Source organism: Ranitomeya imitator, chromosome 4, assembly GCF_032444005.1.
Source record: "Ranitomeya imitator isolate aRanImi1 chromosome 4, aRanImi1.pri, whole genome shotgun sequence".
NCBI classification, from domain to species: Eukaryota; Metazoa; Chordata; class Amphibia; order Anura; family Dendrobatidae; genus Ranitomeya; species Ranitomeya imitator.
The window spans coordinates 431,741,709-431,766,372 of record NC_091285.1 but is presented as its reverse complement, the minus strand read 5'-3'; the positions used below and the strand labels follow the sequence as shown (position 1 = coordinate 431,766,372).

The 24,664-nt window shown below is 44.4% G+C and overlaps 1 long non-coding RNA gene across 1 annotated transcript in view; it reads right to left on the bottom strand.

Moving 5' to 3' along the window:
* The window catches only part of LOC138676351 (uncharacterized), an 80,308-nt gene that overhangs the window by 29,205 nt on the left and 26,439 nt on the right, over positions 1-24,664 (bottom strand). Inside the window, exons 2-4 of the long non-coding RNA XR_011320777.1 lie at positions 17,336-17,413; positions 17,153-17,209; positions 14,092-14,151 (exon numbers count right to left, since the gene is read on the bottom strand). This is a non-coding gene — a long non-coding RNA (uncharacterized lncRNA). The remainder of the gene's footprint in view (positions 1-14,091; positions 14,152-17,152; positions 17,210-17,335; positions 17,414-24,664) is intronic.

The following is a 24,664-nucleotide window of genomic DNA, read 5'->3' as shown; positions in this document are numbered from 1 at the left end:
TAAAAGAACCACCATCCATACATGAATACATCACCAGAACCACTATCAGTTTGGGAATATTGTTTGTCTATTTTTTTTGTATTTTTGGGTGAAAAAGGTAACAAATCTAGTGACAGTAATCAGAGCTTGTTACTTAACCCACCGGAAGTAGAGGAGGGGGCGTTAGGGGATGCTACTTTAGTCTCTGACCCATGCCTTTACTTGGGTGCTGATTTCATCGGGGTGGTGGGACACCTCCAGCTTTATCAGCCTAGGGCATTAAAATACCTTTTCCCAGTATTGGTGATGACATATCACATCATGGGGGACCCTGAGTGATAAGCCATCATTTTATAAAATGGGAAAACTTATTTAATATCATGCACAAAACCTTTGGACAGGAGAGAGTTTACATCTGTGTTTAAAGGTTTTGTCCAGTGTTTAGTTGTTGCTGCTGAGTACTGCAAATTTTCTCTCATTCGCTTAAATGGAAGGCTGGGGTGAGAGGTGATCTTATATTGATGAGCTATCCTTGGATACGTCAGTAATTGTTAACTACTGGACAACCCCTTTTAATGGATATTTCCTTTTTCATGGATGGTTAAGAAAAGCACTTCTGCAATTTACTGTTCATTAAAATGTGCCTTCGTTCTTGAAATGTTATTATTATTATTATTTATTGTTATAGCTCCATTTATTCCATGGCGCTTTACATGTGAGGAGGGGTATACATAATAAAAAGAAGTACAATAATCTTAAACAATACAAGTCATAACTGGTACAGGAGGAGTGAGGACCCTGCCCGCGAAGGCTTACAATCTACAACACTTTTATTTTGTTTACAACTCTTATCTAGGAGAATGACCACCTCTGCTGTCTAGCTTGTAAGCACTATGCTGTAGCAGGCCAGGATTAGGAGGTTACAGCACCCTCCAGGCCACTTTCAAAACAATGCGTACAACCTCAACAGAAAAGAGCTTGGAAGCAGTGCACATGTTCTGTTGTCTAGCAGGGGTGGTCAGTCTCCAAGACAAAAACTGTTAACAAAATAAAAGCGTAAATATCACAAGAATGGCTGAAAATTTTAATAAGCAGTAAATTGCAATAGTGCTTGTCTGTTCCAACATTATCCAACAACAGGTTCATATATAGAGCTCAGGGGTCCCCAAAGCAGAAGTTCTAACTGAGCCCCTTCCCCCAACAAAATGTCCACACAATGACTTTCTCCACAGTACCCTCCACACGCACAGTATGATGACCCTCCTGTTCCCCACCTGAACTTCACTGGCAAGCTCATCAAGATAATGCTAAGAGTGTGCAAAGCAGTCATCAAAGCAAAAGGTGGCTCCTTTGAAGAACCTAGAATATAAGATATATTTTCGGTTGTTTCAAACTTTTTTGTTAAGTATATAATTCCACATGTGTTAATTCATAGTTTTGATGCCTTCAGAGTGAATTTACAATTTTCATAGTCATGAAAATACAGAAAAATCTTTAAATAAGAAGGTGTGTCCAAAATTTTGGTCTGTACTGTACATCCCATAGTCCTCCATACAGTATAAAGCACCCCATAGTCCTCCTTATAGTATAATTCACCCCATACTCCTTCATATAGTATAATGCACTCCATATAGTCCTCCATACAGTATAATGCACCGTATAGTTCTCTATATAGTATTATAGACTCACCATAGTCCCCCATACAGTATAATGCACTCCCATAGGAAGACCTAAATAATAAATTAAAAAAAGGATTTTAACCCCTATCTGACCTCGGACGGGATAGTACGTCCGAGGTCAGATCCCCTGCTTTGTTGCAGGGCTCCGCGGTGAGCCCGCATCAAAGCCGGGACATGTCAGCTGTTTTGAACAGCTGACATGTGCCCGTAATAGGCGCGGGCAGAATCGCGATCTGCTCGCACCTATTAACTAGTTAAATGCCGCTGTCAAACGCAGACAGCGGCATTTAACTACCGCTTCCGGCCGGGCGGCCGGAAATGACGTCATCGCCGACCCCCGTCACATGATCGGGGGTCGGCGATGCGTCTCCATTGTAACCATAGAGGTCCTTGAGACCTCTATGGTTACTGATCGCCGGTGGCTGTGAGCGCCACCCTGTGGTCGGCGCTCACAGCACACCTCCATTTCTGCTACATAGCAGCGATCAGCAGATCGCTGCTATGTAGGAGAGGCAATCGTGCTGTGCCTGCTTCTAGCCTCCCATAGAGGCTATTGAAGCATGGCAAAAGTAAAAAAAAAAAGTTGAAAAAAATGTTAAAAAAATAAAAAAAATATAAAAGTTTAAATCACCCCCCTTTCGCCCCAATCAAAATAAATCAATTAAAAAAATATAAAATCTACGCATATTTGGTATCGCCGCGCTCAGAATCGCCCGATCTCTTAACTAAAAAAAAGCATTAACCTGATCGCTAAACAGCGTAGCGGGAAAAAATTCAAAACTCCAGAATTACGTTTTTTTGGTCGCCGCAACATTGCATTAAAATGCAATAACAGGCGATCAAAAGAACGTATCTGCACCGAAATGCTATCATTAAAAACGTCATCTCGGCATGCAAAAAATAAGCCCTCAACCGACCACAGATCACGAAAAATGGAGACGCTACGGGTATCGGAAAATGGCGCAATTTTTTTTTTTTTTTTGGGAATTTTTTTTCACCACTTAGATAACAAATAACCTAGTCATGTTAGGTGTCTATGAACTTGTACTGACCTGGAGAATCATAATTGCAGGTCAGTTTTAGCATTTAGTGAACCCAGCAAAAAAGCCAAACAAAAAACAAGTGTGGGATTGCACTTTTTTTTGCAATTTCACCGCACTTGGAATTTTTTTCCCGTTTTCTAGTACACGACATGCTAAAACCAATGATGTCGTTCAAAAGTACAACTCGTCCCGCAAAACAGAAGCCCTCACATGGCCAAATTGACGGAAAAATAAAAAAGTTGTGGCTCTGGGAAGGAGGGGAGTGAAAAACGAACACGGAAAAACAAAAAATCCCAAGGTCATGAAGGGGTTAAAACCCTATAGCATATCTATGTATTATGGATAGGAGGCAATTTGAAAAAGATTCCATGCCTAATCCTAATCAAAGCAATGAACGTTCTATATGCCATGCATGTGAATGTTTTTTTTTCACATACTACAAAAATAAAAATAGTGATATGAAACATACACGTTATTTCAGCAGTTGCTGTATGGTAAAGCCGCAGATAGTGAAATGACAAATGAGCTTGGGTATATCCGGATCACTTCAACAGAACAAGGACAGCAGTGATCCGAGCATCAGTTTAGAATTTTAGTTTTGGATTTTCTTGTGAAATGCATTATTCGCCGTAATCCAAAACATGTCAACGTTTCAAAATTTCCAGCAACTTTTTGGGATCTTTGGCCAGTTCTAAACTAATTATACCTTACAATTTCCAGAGGGGAAATATTGAAAGTGCTATACAGATTGCACAATTTATTATGCGACTTGAATCATCATTCTAAAATCCAAATATTTATTCTAATGTATGTAGCACGATCGAGGTTGTACTGGGTTCTGTATTTAGTAAAATTACCAGAAGTTGAAACTAGATGTGACAAAGATAATATGCCATATCCAGAGCATAGTGGCAGAAAATGACTTAAGACACTTCATACAAACTTAGATCACAGGCTAGCCAGACAGCTCTATTAAAAAAGCTTTGATATAGGAACATTCAGAACTTTTTGTGTCATTTGATGTCAGTTCACGCAGCACCATCAATCACTCTCATTACCATTAGCTTATCAGTGGAAAGGTGCCATGTAAAAGGCAAGTGCTGAGTTTAAAGATTTGCCATCTCTCTCTCTGCCTTTTCTCCACAATCACATGTAATAGTTATCCATGAACTGTAACTTTCATCTAAGAAAAATCTGTGCATCATACACCACATTTTAAAAATATTTAGTTATTTAAATACCTTCTCGAAAAAATTTGAAATATAAATATCTATATAGTCATGAGCTTTACCAGCAACTACATTATGACTACTTTTAAGGCCAGTCTCACACGTCCAGATAATTCCGGTACCGGAAAAATCGGTACCGGAATTATCCGTGTCTGTGTGTCCATGCGTTTATGTGGCACATCAGTGTGGCACACATGTGCCGCCCGTGTGCCGACTGGGTACCACATGGAGCTTGCAGGAGACAGCGCTAGAGATAAGCGCTGTCCCCTGCATCTGCTGCTGAAGCCGCCATTCATATCTTCACTCCAGCAGCGTTCGCTGGAGAGAAGATATGAAAAATCCTTTTTTTTTTTTCGTGTTTAACCCCTTCCTGACCTGTGACACAGCGTATGCGTCATGAAAGTCGGTGCCAATCCGACCTGTGACGCATATGCTGTGTCACAGAAAGATCGCGTCCCTGCAGATCGGGTGAAAGGGTTAACTCCCATTTCACCCGGCCTGCAGGGACAGGGGGAGTGGTAGTTTAGCCCAGGGGGGGTGGCTTCACCCCCCCGTGGCTACGATCGCTCTGATTGGCTGTTGAAAGTGAAACTGCCAATCAGAGCGATTTGTAATATTTCACCTAAAAAACTGGTGAAATATTACAATCCAGCCATGGCCGATGCTGCAATATCATCGGCCATGGCTGGAAACACTAATGTGCACCCACCCCACCCCACCGATCGCCCCCCCAGCCCCCCGATCTGTGGTCCGCTCCCCTCCGTCCTGTGCTCCGCTCCCCCGTCCTCCTGTCCGCTCCCCCGTGCTCCAATCACACCCCCTGTGCTCCAATCAAACCACCCCGCACTCCGATCCCCCCCGCACAGCGATCCCCCACCGTGCTCCGATCCACCCCCCCGCACAGCGATCCCCCACCCCGTGCTCCAATCCCTCACCCCGTGTTCCGATCCACCCCCCCGTGCTCCGATCCACCCCCCCGTGTTCCGATCCACCCCCCCGTGCCCCGACACGCCCCCCCCCCCGTGCCCTGATCTCCCCCCCTTATACTTACCCGGCCTCCCGGTGTCCGTCCGTCCTCTTTGCTGGGCGCCGCCATCTTCCAAAATGGCGGGCGCATGTGCAGTGCGCCCGCCGAATCTGCCGGCCGGCAGATTCGTTCCAAAGTGAGTTTTGATCACTGAGATATAACCTATCAGTGATCAAAATAAAAAAAATAGTAAATGACCCCCCCCCCCCCCCTTTGTCACCCCCATAGGTAGGGACAATAAAAAAAATAAAGAATTTTTTTTTTTTTGTTCCACTAATGTTGGGGTAAGAACTAGGGTTAGGGGTAGGGTTAGGGGTAGGGTTAGGGGTAGGGTTAGGGGTAGGGGTAGGGTTAGGGGTAGGGTTAGGGGTAGGGTTAGGGGTAGGGGTAGGGTTAGGGGTAGGGTTAGGGGTAGGGTTAGGAGTAGGAATGTCCACATGTATTCTGGTCCTCTGCGGATTTTTCCGCAGAGGATTTGATAAATCCGCAGTGCTAAACCGCTGTGGATTTATCGCGGATTTACCGCGGTTTTTCTGCGCATTTCACTGCGGTTTTACAACTGCGATTTTCTATTGGAGCAGTTGTAAAACCGCTGCGGAATCCGCAGAAAGAAGTGACATGCTGCGGAATGTAAACCGCTGCGTTTCCGTGCAGTTTTTCTGCAGCATGTGTACAGCGATTTTTGTTTCCCATAGGTTTACATTGAACTGTAAACTCATGGGAAACTGCTGCGGATCCGCAGCGTTTTCCGCAGCGTGTGCACATACCTTTAGAATTAGGCTATGTGCACACGGTGCGGATTTGGCTGCGGATCCGCAGCAGTGTTCCATCAGGTTTACAGTACCATGTAAACATATGGAAACCAAATCCGCTGTGCCCATGGTGCGGAAAATACCACGCGGAAACGCTGCGTTGTATTTTCCGCAGCATGTCAATTCTTTGTGCGGATTCCGCAGCGTTTTACACCTGTTCCTCAATAGGAATCCGCAGGTGAAATCCGCACAAAAAACACTGGCAATCCGCGGTAAATCCGCAGGTAAAACGCAGTGCCTTTTACCCGCGGATTTTTCAAAAATGGTGCTGAAAAATCTCATACGAATCCGCAACGTTGGCACATAGCTTTAGGGTTAGGGTTGGAATTAGGGTTGTGGTTAGGGTTAGGGGTGTGTTGGGGTTAGGGTTGTGGTTAGGGGTGTGTTGGGGTTAGGGTTGTGATTAGGGTTACGGCTACAGTTGGGATTAGGGTTAGGGGTGTGTTGGGGTTAGAGTTGGAGGTAGAATTGAGGGGTTTCCACTGTTTAGGCACATCAGGGGGTCTCCAAACGCAACATGGCGCCACCATTGATTCCAGCCAATCTTGTATTCAAAAGGTCAAATGGTGCTCCCTCACTTCCGAGCCCCGATGTGCGCCCAAACAGTGGTTTACCCCCACATATGGGGTACCAGCATACTCAGGACAAACTGCGCAACAATTACTGGGGTCCAATTTCTCCTGTTACCCTTGAGAAAATGAAAAATTGCTTGCTAAAACATCATTTTTGAGGAAAGAAAAATGATTTTTTATTTTCACGGCTCTGCATTGTAAACGTCTGTGAAGCACTTGGGGGTTCAAAGTGCTCACCACATATCTAGATTAGTTCCTTGGGGGGTCTAGTTTCCAAAATGGGGTCACTTGTGGGGGGTTTCTACTGCAACAAGACGTCCGCAGACCATTCCATCAAAGTCTGCATTTCAAAAGTCACTACTTCCCTTCTGAGCCCCGACGTGTGCCCAAACAGTGGTTTACCCCCACATATGAGGTATCGGCGTACTCGGGAGAAATTGCTTAACAAATTTTAGTATCTATTTTATCCTATTGCCCATGTGAAAATGAAAAAATTGAGGCGAAAAGAAATTTTTTGTGAAAAAAAAGTACTTTTTCATTTTTACGGATCAATTTGTGAAGCACCTGGGGGTTTAAAGTGCTGACTAGGCATCTAGAGAAGTTCCTTGGGGGGTCCAGTTTCCAAAATGGGGTCACTTGTGGGGGAGCTCCAATGTTTAGGCACACAGGGTCTCGCCAAACGCGACATGGTGTCCGCTAACGATGGAGATAATTTTTCATTCAAAAAGTCAAATGGCGCTCCTTCCCTTCCGAGCCTTACCATGTGCCCAAACAGTGGTTTACCCCCACATTTGAGGTATCGGTGTAATCAGGAGAAATTGCCCAACAAATTTTAGGATCCATTTTATCCTGTTGTCCATGTGAAAATGAAAAAATTGAGGCTAAAATAATTTTTTTGTGAAAAAAAAGTACTTTTTCATTTTTACCGATCAATTTGTGAAGCACCTGGGGGTTTAAAGGGCTCACTATGCATGTAGATAAGTTCCTTGGGGCGTCTAGTTTCCAAAATGGGGTCACTTGTGGGGGAGCTCCAATGTTTAGGCACACAGGGTCTCTCCAAACGTGACATGGTGTCCACTACAGAGTGCAGCCAATTTTTCATTCAAAAAGTCAAATGGCGCTCCTTCCCTTCCAAGCCCTGCCGTGCGCCCAAACAGTGGTTTACCCCCACATATGCGGTATCAGCGTACTCAGGACAAATTGGACAACAACTTTCGTTATTCAGTTTCTCCTTTTACCATTGGGAAAATAAAAAAATTGTTGCTGAAAAATCATTTTTGTGACTAAAAAGTTAAATGTTCATTTTTTCCTTCCATGTTGCTTCTGCTGCTGTAAAGCACCTGAAGGGTTAATTAACTTCTAGAATGTGGTTTTTTGCACCTTGAGGGGTGCAGTTTTTAGAATGGTGTCACTTTTGGGTATTTTCAGCCATATAGACCCCTCAAACTGACTTCAAATGTGAGGTGGTCTCTCAAAAAAATGGTTTTGTAAATTTCGTTGTAAAAATGAGAAATCGCTGGTCAAATTTTAACCCTTATAACTTCCTAGCAAAAAAAAATTTTGTTTCCAAAATTGTGCTGATGTAAAGTAAACATGTGGGAAATGTTATTTATTAACTATTTTGTGTCACAAAACTCTCTGGTTTAACAGAATAAAAATTCAAAATGTGAAAATTGCGAAATTTTCAAAATTTTCGCCAAATTTCCGTTTTTATCACAAATAAACAGAATTTATTGACCTAAATTTACCACTAACACGAAGCCCAATATGTCACGAAAAAACATTCTCAGAACCGCTAGGATCCATTGAAGCGTTCCTGAGTTATTGCCTCATAAAGGGACACTGGTCAGAATTGCAAAAAATGGCAAGGTCTTTAAGGTCAAAATAGGCTGGGTCATGAAGGGGTTAAAATAAAGATCCCTGTTCCCAACCCCCTCCCACCCCCTGTGCGCCCGCCCGCTGTTAATAAAATACTCACCCGGCTCCCTCGCAGCGTCCTGTCCTCGCCACAGCTTCTCCTGTATGAGCGGTCACGTGGTGCCACCCATTACAGTCATGAATATGCGGCTCCACCCCTATGGGATCTTTATTTTAAACACGAAAAAACAAAAAAAAAAGGATTTTTCATATCTTCTCTCCAGCGAATGCAGCTGGAGTGAAGATATGAATGGCGGCTTCAGCACCACGTGGGGGGGACAGCTCTTACTGTAGCGCTGTCTCCTGCACTGCACATGGACTGCACACGGACAGCGTCCGTGTGCGGTACGTGTTTTACATGGACCCATTGACTTTAAAGGGTCCGTGTAATCCGTGCGCACCCATGAACACTGACATGTCTCCGTGTTTTGCACACGGACACACGGTCCGTGAAAACACGCTGACATGTGCAGAGACACATTGATTTCAATGTGTCTACGTGAGTCAGTGTCTCCGGTACGTGAGGAAACTGTCACCTCACGTACCGGAGCCACTGACGTGTGAAACCGGCCTAATGTACAGCACTGTTAAAAAAACTGAGTATAAAAATAAAGGAATTGCTCTGAAGATGGCAGAGAAACCAACCTTCAACTTTAACTCACAGTAAATATCTCTGTATACTGCATTGATTTTCCATGGTATGCACTGACTTTACCCAGCTCTCCCTGGCTCCAGAATATCTCTGTATACTGCATTGATTTTCCATGGTATGCACTGACTTTACCCAGCTCTCCCTGGCTCCAGAATATCTCTGTATACTGCATTGATTTTCCATGGTATGCACTGACTTTACCCAGCTCTCCCTGGCTCCAGAATATCTCTGTATACTGCATTGATTTTCCATGGTATGCACTGACTTTACCCAGCTCTCCCTGGCTCCAGAATATCTCTGTATACTGCATTGATTTTCCATGGTATGCACTGACTTTACCCAGCTCTCCCTGGCTCCAGAATATCTCTGTATACTGCATTGATTTTCCATGGTATGCACTGACTTTACCCAGCTCTCCCTGGCTTCTGAATGTCTCTGTATATTGCACTGGCTTTTCTATGGTATGCACTGACTTTACCCAGCTCTCCCTGGCTTCTGAATGTCTCTGTATATTGCACTGGCTTTTCTATGCTTCCCCTGGATCTGAGTGTCTTGGTGCAGCACATATAATCCTTTTAGTATGCTTTCTCACCTATGAGCTTGTTTCCACGACCTGTTTTGATGTCTCTCATTGTGTGATCCTGGCATCTCTTTGAGTGGTCAGTCTTACCCCTCCCTCACTTTATGACCTTTGCTTAACTCTCTACATCTGGTCTCCCATACCCAGCCACCCCCTCATTCACACCTGATTGCCCTTAACTGGGGATATATTCACATGCAGGAGTCTGCTATAGACTCAGTCTGCTGCAAATCATCTTTTAACTTCCATCTTTTTAATTATGATTCTGAATTAGACTGAATTGGACTGGAATTGACTGGAAGGTAACAGAATACCGACCACTACAATGTTTCGGTTTCTTTTCTCTTTCACCCCCATACTACTTTCCTTCTTACAATCTCCTGCAATCCCTCCTCCTAGTAAGGAACTAGTCATTTCTTCCTCCATACTCCCCAGCCATCTCACCTTCCCCTCAGAACTGTTCCTCCACATACAATCCTTTTTATCCAGACACACACGGCCACATCATGTCCTATCCTGCTCCCACCTTCTAATGATCTGTCTGTTACTCCTCATTGCTGGTGACATATCCCCAAATCCCGGCCCTCCCCAATTCATCCCCACACTCGTTTCTAACCCCCTGCCACGATCCTCCGCACGTTTTCCCAACCACGACAACCTCATACCCATTCATCCAGCCCCCACTCCCCAGCTCCCCCTACTTGGAGCACTATGGAACGCACGCTCCATCTGCAACAAACTGACATTTATCCATGACCTCTTCATCACCAACAAACTCTCCTTCCTCGGCCTCACTGAAACCTGGCTCACCCCCTCTGACTCGGCCTCTCCAGCTGCGCTCTCCTATGGCGGATTCCACCTCTCTCACACCCCTCGCCCCAGCAACAAACGCGGTGGAGGAGTTGGCTTGCTCCTGTCCGACACCTGCTCCTTTACTCCAATCCCGCTACCACCCTCCGCTACTCTTCCCTCGTTTGAGGTGCACTCTGTCCGCATCTATTCCCCCTCCAACCTCCAGCTGGCTGTCATCTACCGCCCCCCAGAACTAGCCATCTCCACCTTTCTCGACCACTTCACCACCTGGCTACTTCATTTCCTCTCTGTTGACATCCCCACTATCATCATGGGTGATTTCAATGTCCCCATTGACACTTTCACCTCAGCTACCTCTAAACTTTTATCACTGACTGCCTCCTTTGGCCTCACTCAATGGTCCTCTGAGGCCACTCACAAAGATGGCCACACGCTGGACCTCATCTTCACCCGCCTCTGCTCCCTTACTAACCTCACTAACACACCCCTCCCCCTGTCTGACCACAACCTACTGACATTCTCGTCCCTCTCCTCTCCTAGTGTGCAACCCCCACTCCACAAACTCACTCACCCTCGCAGAAATCTCAAACATCTCAACTTACAATCACTCTCTGAGTCCCTTCTCCCTCTCACAGACATAGCCTCCCTTCATGACACAGATGCTGCTGCCACTTTTTATAACACCACAATAACAACAACACTCGATTCGGCCGCCCCACTCATGCATAGTAAAACTCGTACAATTAACAGGCAGCCCTGGCTGACCAGCCTGACCAAAGAATTGAGACGGGCTTCCAGGATTGCTGAGTGGAGATGGAAGCGATCCCACTCTGCCGACCACTTCACTGCATACAAGCAGTCCCTCGCCAGCTTCAAGTCTGCGCTCACTGCCGCAAAACAAACTTACTTCTCATCCCTCATATCCTCCCTGTCCCACAACCCTAAACAGCTTTTCAACACTTTCAATTCTCTACTCCGTCCCCCCGCACCTCCTCCCTCCCCCCTCATTTCTGCTGATGACTTCGTCTCTTTCTTTAAACAGAAGATCGATACGATCAGAGAAAGCTTTGGCCCACAGCGCCCACTGCCCCTCTTAGCTGCTCAACCCTGCTCCTCCAAAACCAGCTTCTCCACCATGACAGAAGATCAGCTCTCCACCCTCCTGTCAAGATCACACCTCACCACCTGCACGCTTGACCCGCTCCCATCCCACCTCATCCCTAACCTTTCCACGGTCTTCATCCCAACCCTAACACACCTCTTCAACCTCTCACTCACAACAGGTGTCTTTCCCTCATCCTTCAAGCATGCCAAGATCACACCCATCCTCAAAAAGCCCTCCCTCGACCCATCCTCTGTGTCTAGCTATCGCCCAATATCTCTTCTCCCTTATGCCTCCAAATTGCTGGAGCAACACGTCCATCTTGAACTGTCCTCCCACTTCTCCTCCTGCTCCCTCTTTGATCGGTTACAATCAGGCTTCCGTTCCCATCACTCAACTGAAACTGCCCTAACTAAAGTCACCAATGACCTACTAACTGCCAGGAGCAAGCGACACTACTCTGTCCTCCTTCTCCTGGACTTGTCTTCTGCCTTTGACACTGTAGACCACTCCCTTTTGCTACAAATCCTCTCATCCCTTGGCATCACAGACTTGGCCCTTTCCTGGATCTCGTCATATCTGACAGACCGAACATTCAGTGTCTCCCTCCCCCACACCACCTCCTCACTTCGCCCCTTGTCAGTCGGTGTTCCTCAAGGCTCTGTTCTAGGACCCCTACTCTTCTCCATCTACACTTTCGGCCTGGGACAGCTCATAGAATCCCACGGTATGCAGTACCATCTCTACGCTGACGACACGCAGATCTACCTCTCCGCACCTGACCTCTCCTCCTTGCTTACCAAAATCCCGCACTGTCTGTCTGCCATTTCAGCCTTCTTTTCTGCTCGCTTTCTACAACTGAACATGGACAAAACAGAATTCATCATCTTTCCCCCATCTCACTCTACCCCTCCACCAGACCTATCCATCAATGTCAATGGCTGCTCACTATCCCCAGTCCCACACGCCCGGTGCCTCGGGGTGATCCTCGACTCTGCCCTCTCTTTCAAGCCACATATCCAAGCCCTTGCCTCCTCCTGTCGTCTCAAACTCAAAAATATTTCCCGGATCCGTGCTTTCCTTGACCGCAACACTGCAAAAACGCTAGTGCATGCCCTTATCATCTCCCGCCTCGACTACTGCAACCTCCTACTCTCTGGACTCCCCTCTAGCACTCTGGCACCACTCCAATCCATCCTACACTCTGCTGCCCGACTAATCCACCTGTCCCCCCGCTATTCCCCAGCCTCTCCCCTGTGTCAAGCCCTTCACTGGCTTCCTATCGCCCAGAGACTCCAGTTCAAAACCCTCACACTGACATACAAAGCCATCCACAACCTGTCTCCTCCATACATCTGTGACATGGTCTCCCGGTACCTACCTACACGCGACCTCCGATCCTCCCAAGACCTCCTTCTCTACTCCCCTCTCATCTCTTCTTCCCATAACCGCATCCAAGACTTCTCCCGTGCTTCCCCCATACTCTGGAACTCTCTACCCCAACACATCAGACTTGCGCCTACCATAGAAACCTTCAAAAAGAACCTGAAGACTCATCTCTTCCGACAAGCCTACAGCCTGCAGTGATCCTCAACCTACTGAACAGCCGCACAGCCAGCTCTTCCCTCTCCTAGTGTATCCTCACCCACCCCCTGCAGACTGTGAGCCCTCGCGGGCAAGGTCCTCCCTCCTTATGTACTCGTGTGCCTTGTTATCTGCTCATGTTTAATGTATTTGTCTATATTTGCCCCGTATTCACATGTAAAGCGCCATGGAATAAATGGCGCTATAAAAATGTATAATAATAATAATAATAATGTACATAAAAGTGAATTTTAACGGTCATGCTTCAAATAATAGTGAAACCTAAAGGTTTTCAAAAGCCTGCCCTCTTATCCATTGCAATAGATCAATAACTGGTATGACTTCAACTTCAATTCAGTTTCTACATCCATTGATGGCTAATGTACCATAACAATCCTCTACTCAGTCTACTGTACGTTGCTCAAAAAATCAAAAACTGCATTTGAAAAATGAATGAGTGAAGATGAAAGGAGTTTAGTGGTCACAGCACTACAACAAGGGTGAACGTATGCTTCAATTACAAGCCACAGATTGCCTGTCTGAGATAGCAACAAGCTGATACATAGGAAGGGATTATCAAAGGAAATTGATCAAGCTTTAGATGCAGTAACCACTGACTACTAAAGAAAATACATTTTAACAGCTTTGATAATGTTGCTGATAAATACCAGGTGCGATCATAAAATAATTTGAAATTAGTTTTTATTTACCAGTCGTTATGACATGGCATCCAGATATATCAGTATTCTAAGTTGGTTACAGACTGCAATCTGAGATCTCTATCAATGCTCTGGTACTGTAAATACGCATTAAGCTTGGTTCTGTTGTTTTATTTCTGCAGTATGAATGGTTCTGTTACTGTGTCTATGTAGCATTCATTTTTTTACTGTGCCTAAGTAGTAAGCTTGGTTCAGTCACCGTATCTATACAGTAACTTTGGTTCTGTCACTATACTTATATAGCAAAGCTGGTTTTGTGCTTTAATAAATAGTAGGCTTACTTCTGTTAATATGCGGCAAGCTTGGATCAGTTATTGTACTTATGCAACACACCTATACTATAGACCCATGTGTACTACAACACCATGAAAAGCAACACATACTGTATCTGCAGAAACTGCTAGGCTAATATCCAAGATAAAATCACATCTTTATTAAAGCACCTAAAATAAAACACAGAGATGACATTAGTAGAGATGCAAAATAATATGGCAAGAATACAGATGTATGAGATGGCAAAAAGTACACCCTGCAATTTTCATATCTACCACAAAATGGCAGTGCATAACCAAAAGTGCAGAAAAAAATATGTTTGCACTGTCAATTAAAAACAATAAAATACTGGGGTAATAAAGTAATAAAATAAAGCTGATGGATATAAGGCACTGATTAATTCAATAAACATTTGTGCACTATTTCCATAAACATTTGTAGGTTCCCAAAATAAGCCTCTTAATGGCTGATCAAAAAAGTAGTAAACAACCCTTGAAGTACGCACAAAAAACAAGGGTTCCCACAGTATAACAGGCAAAGTGACATGAGGCACAACACTCCAGTTCTACCTGATGTCCCTGACTCCCTACTGTTTTTCCTTATGTCACTTTGACTGTATTCCTCTGATAACACAGTAACACTGTATAAACACTTGTTCATGTGCCTGCTGTAAGGGGTACTTATTACTTTTATGCTATGGTTATTATTAGGAACCTTTACATCAACCAAAAAGCAACAGCCCAAATGGAACACGGCACATTGCATGGTTCAAAGTAGAGCGAGGCATCAGACAAGGCTGATTCCTGTCCCTATTTGTCTTCAATATATATCACTTGAAAGCTATTTTCAAGAAGGATGGACTTGTCGAAAAGGAAGGAATCAAAATTGCTGGATGAATCATCAACAATCTTATATACTCAGACGATACAACATTGATAGCAACAAGCGCAGATGGAATGAAGGACTTAGGCTGGTTTCACACTTGCGTTTTGATCTGCAGCGTTTTAAACGCAAATGCATTTGGTGCAAAAATGCGTTTTTTAGGCGCATGCGTTTTTGCATGTTTTAACGCAAACGCGGCGTTTTGACATATTTACAAGCGTTTTTTCCTGCGTTTGCGTTTTTGAAACGCATGATGAGAAGTGTGTGACAGCTGCCAATCGTCAAAATCGACTAGAAAACCCACCATAAACAGAAATACCTAGGGTTAGGGTAACCCTAGGGATCCTAACCCTATCCCTAACCCTAAAACACAAACTCTAACCCTAACACAAACTCTAACACAAACTCTAACACAAACTCTAACCCTAACCCACACTCTAACCCTAACCCTAACACAAACTCTAACACAAACTCTAACCCTAACACAAACTCTAACACAAACTCTAACCCTAACCCTAACACAAACTCTAACAAACTCTAACACAAACTCTAACCCTAACCCAAACTCTATCCCTAACCCAAACTCTAACAAACTCTAACACAAACTCTAACCCTAACCCTAAAACACAAACTCTAACCCCAACCCTAAAACAAACTCTAACCCTAACCCAAACTCTAACCCTAACCCTAACACAAACTCTAACAAACTCTAACACAAACTCTAACCCTATCCCTAACCCTAACCCTAAAACACAAACTCTAACCCTAACACAAACTCTAACACAAACTCTAACACAAACCCTAACCCTAAAACACAAACTCTAACCCTAACACAAACTCTAACACAAACTCTAACCCTAACCCACACTCTAACCCTAACCCTAACACAAACTCTAACCCTAACCCTAACACAAACTCTAACCCTAACCCTAACACAAACTCTAACACAAACTCTAACACAAACTCTAACCCTAACCCAAACTCTAACCCTAATACAAACTCTAACAAACTCTAACACAAACTCTAACCCTAACCCTAACCCAAACTCTAACCCTAACCCAAACTCTAACAAACTCTAACACAAACTCTAACCCTAAAACAAAAACTCTAACCCAAACTCTAACCCTAACCCTAACCCAAACTCTAACCCTAACCCAAACTCTAACCCTAACACAAACTCTAACACAAACTCTAACCCTAACCCAAACTCTAACAAACTCTAACCCTAACCCAAACTCTAACCCTAACCCTAACACAAACTGTAACAAACTCTAACACAAACTCTAACCCTAACCCTAAAACACAAACTCTAACCCTAACTCTAACCCAAACTCTAACCCTAACCCTAAAACACAAACTCTAACCCTAACCCAAACTCTAACCCTAACCCTAACCCAAACTCTAACCCTAACCCAAACTCTAACAAACTCTAACACAAACTCTAACCCTAACCCTAAAACACAAACTCTAACCCTAACCCAAACTCTAACCCTAACACAAACTCTAACCCTAACACAAACTCTAACCCTAACACAAACTCTAACCCTAACACAAACTCTAACACAAACTCTAACCCTAACCCTAAAACACAAACTCTAACCCTAACCCAAACTCTAACCCTAACACAAACTCTAACAAACTCTAACACAAACTCTAACCCTAACTCTAAAACACAAACTCTAACCCTAACACAAACTCTAACCCTAACCCAAACTCTAACCCTAACCCTAGGGATCCTAACCATAACCCTTAGGGTTAGGATCCCTAGGGTTAGGGTTAGGATCCCTTAGGGTTAGGGTTTGGGGGTGGCTTATCAGTGTGTATTCTTGTGTTTTTCTATAAAAACGCATGCAAACGCATGTGCTTAAAAACGCATGCGTTTACATAGACATCAATACGTTTTTTTGCCGCAAAAAAATGCATGCTTTTTTTGCGGCAAAAAACGCCGCTAAAATTACTACATGTTGCATTTCTGCAATACAACGCATGCAGAGAAAAAACGCATGCATTGCAAAAACGCGTTAAAACGCATGCAAAAAACGCATGGGTTTTTAATGTTAAGTATAGGGGAAAAAACGCATGCGTTTTTTTGCGTTTTTTAGCGCAAAAAAGGAAAAAAAAACGCAAATGTGAAACCAGCCTTATTGCAGAGTGTCAAGTTGGAAAGTTCAAACATGGGACTGTTACTCAATATAAAGAAGACAAATATATTGATTACTGTCAGGTATGCCCGGGACACATTTGAGATGGATGGCGACGAACTGGAAGTTATAAAAGACTTCAACCTACTCGGATCGATGAACACTCAAGACGCATCTGCACCACAGGAAGTCAGAAGGAGAATAGCTATGGACAAATCAACGATGAAGTCACTTGGCAAGGCCTTCAAATTAAGTAACCTTTCACTGGCGACAAAGACACGACTCATATATGGTCTAGTCTTTTCTGTATAAAAGGGAATCTGTCACCTACTTTTTCATATATAAGCTTCGGCCACCTCCATCAGGGGCTTATCTACAGCGTCTACAGCATATGGATGCGAAATCTGGGCTATAAAGAAACAAGACAGAAAAAGAATCATTTGAAATGTGGTGCTGGAGAATTATGTTATCAATACTATGGATGGATAATATTGGGACATACTAGAGATAGGGAATGAGAGTCTTAGAATAGGTATAGTTAGAATAAGGGGTTTTACAGGCTGGGAGGAGTCACGGATGGGTGTAGTGCAGGACAGTGGAATATAGGGAAGGGACTTCCTGGTTAGAGAGCAGAGCCCAGGCGGCTGTGTCCAGGGCAAGGAGAGGTGAAACAGCAGAGAGCGAGGCAGAGATTGCCAGAACCAGGCATAGATTGCCTGGACGGGACAGGGATTGTCCATTGGGGCAGACATTGCCAGGACCGGTCAGAGATTGCCAGGACGAGACAGGGATTGTCCAGTGAGGCAGAGATTGCCAGGACCAGGCAGAGATTGCCAGGATGGGACAGGGATTGTCCAGCGGGCAGAGATTGACTGGACCGGGCAGAGATTGCCAGGAGTGGGGCAGAGACTGTCAGGACGGGACAGGGATTGTCCAGCGAGGCAGAGATTGCCAGGAAGAACAGAGATTGCCGGGAAGACAGGGAAAGCCCCAGGAATGTCACTATGTATGCAATGTTCCACATCTATTATGCAAACCCTGTTGATGAGTAAAGATGAACTATTAAGAATGAATATTGAATCCGGAGTTGTTTGTGAGACCCGTGGATCTGGAGTCGGAACGACAGCAGCAGGGGGGACTCTGGCACCTCATGTGAGTGTTCTGTTGCGCATGTTGCACCTACAACAGAAGGGACATTATACTTCATTTGTGGGGCGCCAGGGTGTGGGAATGCTACAGTTAATTGCCACGACTACTACCATTTTGGCCGCCTTACACTTACATAGCCATCATTGCTTACCAAGCATATGTTCATACTTTTAGTAGCATAAATATGAATGAGAGAAAGCTGTAATGAATTGTAATATGAGGCACATTTGTCTGCCAAAAGTATAGAACTGTGACCTGTTACCAATGAAGGGGATGCACCACTCACCGGAGCGTTTCACCACCTTCAAAAATCTGATCAGCCCTAGAATCTGTCTATGAATGCTACTGGTACTCACAAATATAATTTAATATATTTCTTAACGTTGGCAAATATTAAATCCCCACAAAAATAAGGCTGATTTTTTTGTTGTTCATTTACATTTTTAATCTTCTCCGCCAATATCTGTAGCATTTTGTAATTAAAAAAAAAATTAAGAAGCAAATTTAAATACCCTTAAAATGCAGTTTGCAGGTAAGGAATAACCAATCTATATCTCACATCTTGCATTAATATTCTCTATATTCAAGATTCTAATTAATGATCTGCTTGTGAAATATGTATCGTGTTCACAGACCAGAAATTTGTGCATGGCCACAGTAGTGCATATTATTAGCGAAGTGCAACCGTTTATCAGCTGTCTTCCTTATCATCACTTCGTGCTTATCACCTGTCAATCAGGACATCATGAAATCAGATGAGCAGCACATTCTGTATCATTTGGGGAAAATGATATTCAGATAAATATTTCTCCTGTGCTACACAGAAGATAAACCCTCTTGAGGTTTCCTCTTCGTAGACACCTCATGGCAGGCCTTTGACACCCCTCTGAGTGTGACTCTTTTATGAGTCAGTTCTTTCAAATGCAGGTCTCTGGAGGAAGCTGTAAGATAGTCAGATATGTCAGGAATACATCAGCCGTTACACACACGTCTGACCAGAGGAGAAATCTTAACCTCAGAAGAGTAACACCAAAGATGTAAGCAGAAGCAGACAATATGACTTTTCCTGGACTCGTTAGCATTTCAGATAGAATGGGATGACATTTCAGAAACCACTTGTCTCAAATTTTACATTTAATTTTTTTTATTTAATTCTTTCATTGCCATAGTCATTATCAGGCAAGGTTTTGAGAAATTTCCATACTTAAAAATGTTCCTCCTAGAGATGAATGGATTTTTTAAAATTCAAACTTGCCGAATTTTCCCCAAAGCTGTAATTTGCGGTGAATAAACTCACAGAAATCTCAATATGGAAAGCTGGCAATTTCTCAGAAAATACATGTGGGGGAGAGGAAAGAAAGAACAACCAGCTGAATTTAAGTATGTAAAGGGACGGGGAATAGGAGAGTCAGCTCACCATAATTCACTTCTTCGGATGAAGATTGAGTCCACGCAGTGAGTCACCCCAGCTCTGGGCGTGCAGTAGCAGACAATGTGAAACAACTTCTCCAGCGTGGTCAGAAATAAAACTTCACATTTATTGTAGAATCATTAAAAGGACATATAATGGACACACTTGGAAGTCCAGGATCGCTAGCGACCTAGCGACCGACACGTTTCGACCGTGAGATCTTAATCACGTTCTGTCTTTTACCCCAACGCAGGGATTTATATATCTGTTGCACGCCATTCAGGTGTAATATAATTAATCAAATACTGCCAAGGCAGGAAACAGAGTAACCAATCCCTAAAGCACAATCAGCAAGCAGTAAATGAAACAGACATCCTGGAAAGCATACCTGAAGCGAGCATAAAGGTTGACCAGGTCCAGGCATAGACATTTCAGGTCCAACCTCCACACTGCCCACCCAGCACCACAGATAAAGGGTGAGACATGCTGAGACACAGGTGCATAATTAAACAAAGCCTAGGGCAGGGCAGGGCTGCTGTATGTGTGTACAGCAGCCTATCAATCACAGAAACACAGAAAGAATGGCGCACGTAACCCGGCGTGCACGGCAACAGTGGTGGTCAGCCACGTACCAATATCAAAGCAAAAGAGGGGAGAAGCCTGCGCTGCCTATGGTTAAAACGCAATACATAAAGTGCAAATGCACCTATTAATTTCTAACTGTATTTTCAAAATGAGACATTTAGCAAATAATTGATCAATTCTTTGAGCTACCCCGCCACGTCACAGCATTCTCATAATGGGGCAGTCCTACACTACGCTTTTTATATTCACTGTGCCATAAAGGCTTCCTAAACGAATTAAAAACAAGACCAGTGTGGAGGTTGGACCTGAAATGTCTATGCCTGGACCTGGTCAACCTTTATCCTCGCATGCCCCTCTGGCACCATGGGAGTGATTCAGTAATGCTCCAGGTACAGTTGCATTTAATGTGGTCTTGCTTAAATAAGCCCAGCCCAGATTGCAAAAAATGGATACACCTGATAAATGCTGCGATCCAACTACCGCAGCACTACCACTCATAACCACCGGAGGGAGCCCAAGAGCAGAATTCACAACAGTACCCCCCCTTGAGGAGGGGTCACCGAACCCTCACCAGAGCCCCCAGGCCGATCAGGACGAGCCAAATGAAAGGCACAAACCAAATCGTCAGCATGAACATCGGAGGCAACAACCCAAGAATTATCCTCCTGGCCATAACCCTTCCATTTGACCAGATACTGAAGCTTCCGCCTCGAAAAACGAGAATCCAAAATCTTCTCAACCACATACTCCAACTCCCCATCAATCAACACCGGAGCCGGAGGATCAACAGAGGGAACAACGGGCACCACATACTTCTGCAACAAAGATCTATGGAAAACATTATGGATGGAAAAAGAGGCTGGAAGGGCCAAACGAAAAGACACTGGATTGATAATCTCAGAAATCTTATAAGGACCAATAAACCGAGGCTTGAACTTAGGGGAAGAAACCTTCATAGGAACATGACGGGAAGACAACCAGACCAAATCCCAAACCCGAAGCCGGGAACCAACACACCGACGACGGTGACAACACCAAATTGTACACCACATGAGCCCAAATCTGCTGCAGCCAGTCAACCACCGAATCCACACCAGGACAATCAGAAGGCTCAACCTGCCCTGAAGAAAAACGAGGATGAAAACCAAAATTAGAAAAAAAAGGCGAAACCAAGGTAGCAGAACTAGCCCGAATCATCCTGATCAGCAGTCACAAAGCATCTCAAATAGGTTTCCAAAGTCTGATTAGTTCGCTCGGTTTGGCCATTTGTCTGAGGATGAAATGCGGAAGAAAAAGACAAATCAATGCCCAGATTAGCACAAAAGGCCCGCCAAAACCTAGAAACAAACTGGGAACTGGGAACCTCTATCAGACACAATATTCTCCGGAATGCCATGCAAACGAACCACATGCTGAAAAAACAACGGAACCAAATCAGAAGAGGAAGGCAATTTAGGCAAAGGTACCAAATGAACCATCTTAGAAAACCGGTCACAAACCACCCAGATAACAGACATCCTCTGGGAAACCGGAAGCTCTGAAATAAAATCCATAGAAATATGCGTCCAAGGTCTCTCAGGGACCGGCAAAGGCAGAAGCAACCCACTAGCGCGGGAACAGCAAGGCTTAGCCCGTGCACAAATCCCACAGGACTGCACAAAAGAACGCACATCCCGCGACAAAGAAGGCCACCAAAAGGACCTACCAACCAAATCTCTGGTACCAAAAATGCCAGGATGACAGGCCAACACAGAACAATGAACCTCAGAAATCACTTTACTAGTCCATCTATCAGGAACAAACAGTTTCCCCACTGGACAGCGGTCAGGTTTATTAGCCTGAAATTCCTGAAGAACCCGTCGTAAGTCAGGGCAGAAGGCAGAAAGAATAACCCCTTCCTTCAAAATGCCGACCGGCTCAAGAACCCCAGGGGAATCAGGAAAAAAACTCCTAGAGAGGGCATCCGCCTTAACATTCTTAGTACCAGGAATGTATGAGACCACAAAATCAAAACGGGAGAAAAACAGGGACCACCGAGCCTGTCTAGGATTCAGCCGTTTGGCAGACTCGAGGTAAATCAGATTCTTATGATCGGTCAGGACCACAATGCGGTGCTTGGCCCCCTCAAGCCAATGACGCCACTCCTCAAATGCCCACTTCATAGCCAACAACTCCCGATTGCCGACATCATAATTGCGTTCTGCAGGCGAAAACTTCCGAGAAAAGAAGGCACACGGTTTCATCAAGGAACCATCAGAATTCCTCTGAGACAAAACGGCCCCTGCCCCAATCTCAGACGCGTCAACCTCAACCTGAAATGGAAGAGAAACATACGGCTGACGCAACACAGGGACTGAAGTAAATCGGCGTTTAAGCTCCTGAAAGGCAGAAACAGCCGCAGAGGACCAATTCGTCACATCAGCGCCTTTCTTCGTCAAATCGGTCAGAGACACACTGGAGAAGTTGGCAATGAAACGACGATAAAAATTAGCAAAGCCCAAGAATTTCTGAAGGCTCTTCACAGATGTGGGCTGAATCCAATCATGGCCTGAACCTTAACCGGATCCATTTCTATAGATGAGGGAGAAAAAATGAAGCCCAAAAAACAAACCTTCTGCACTCCAAAGAGGCACTTCGACCCCTTCACAAATAAAGCATTATCATGGAGGATCTGAAATACCATCCTGACCTGTTTCACATGAGACTCCCAATCATCGGAAAAAATCAAAATATCATCCAAATATACAACCATGAATTTATCAAGATAACTCCGAAAGATATCATGCATGAAGGACTGGAACACAGATGGGGCATTAGAGAGTCCGAATGGCATCACTAGGTATTCAAAATGGCCTTCAGGCGTATTAAATGCAGTTTTCCATTCGTCACCCTGTTTAATACGAATAAGATTATATGCCCCTCGAAGGTCAATCTTAGTAAACCAGCTAGCCCCCTAGCAAACAAATCAGTAAGCAAAGGCAAAGGGTATTGAAATTTGACCGTGATCTTATTCAAGAGGCGATAATCAATACACGGTCTCAAGGAGCCATCCTTCTTGGCAACAAAAAAAAAACCTGCTCCCAATGGTGAAGAAGATGGCCGAATATGCCCCTTCTCCAAAGACTCCTTAATATAGCTCCGCATGGCGGCATGTTCTGGCACAGACAGGTTGAAAAGTCAACCCTTGGGGAACTTACAACCTGGAATCAAGTCAATAGCACAATTATAGTCCCTATGTGGTGGAAGGGAACTAGATTTAGGCTCATCGAATACATCCTGGAAATCTGACAAAAACTCAGGAATTTCAGAAAGGGGGCCAGTTGTACTGTTATGATCTGGTGGCCTAGGAGCAGCATAAGATGGACTCTGGAGAAGGTGGTCCCTGTACTGACCGCAAACCCTGAACCTAGCAGCGCAACTAGAAGTAGCCGTGGGGGGTACCTAACACTCCCTAGACCCCTCGACACAGCCTAAGAACTAACTACCCCTAAAGACAGAAACAGGAAACCTATCTTGCCTCAGAGAAAATCCCCAAAGGATAGATAGCCCCCCACAAATATTGACTGTGAGAGGAGAGGGAAATAACATACGCAGACATGAAATCAGAATTTAGCATAGGAGGCCATACTAGCTAAAAATAAAGAATAGAACAGAGTACTATGCGGTCAGTATAAAAACGCTAGAAAATATCCACCACAGAAAATACAAATCACCACATCTGACTAAAGACATGGAGGGTATATCTGCATCTCCAGAGACACAGCTTGCTGCAAAAAATCCTTCACAGACAAAGCCGGACAAAACAAAACATGAAAATGCACAGAACTATATGGTCCACAGCAGGTGGACAGCAAAAACAAGGCCAGAACTTATCTTTGAAGAAATGAACAGCAGACCAGGAGAGACCAGGTATGGATGTGAATCCTCCAAAAACAATGGACAACTGGCACTGACTAAAGGATAAAGCAGGACTTAAATAGCCCAGCCCAGATTGCAAAAAATGGATACACCTGATAAATGCTGCGATCCAACTACCGCAGCACTACCACTCATAACCACCGGAGGGAGCCCAACAGCAGAATTCACAACACTGGGGGAATTACAAAGGTGGGGGAGGACAGAAGGGGGATATCTTGTCCTCTCTGCCCAGGGGCGCAGCCTGTGGACTGATGCATTTCACATGGAAACTATTATACATACATATACTGCATAACATTCTTGGTGCTGGGGGGTTCTGTAACACGGCTCCCCTTTTTCAGCGACGCGATCGGCATACACAGTCTGATCCTTAACGTATCGGTTTGGGATGACCGAAGTTTATGGGGTTGGTACGAGTTCCGTTTGTCGACTTAGTCCATCGGCATTACCGTTTTGTTTGCCGGGTCTGTAGTGGATGGTGAAGTCCAGAGGTTGTAGGGCTAAACTCCACCGCAGTAATCTGGCGTTGTCTCCGGAGACCCGATTAAGCCAGACTAGGGGATTATGGTCCGTTAGGAGGGAAAACTGTCGTCCATA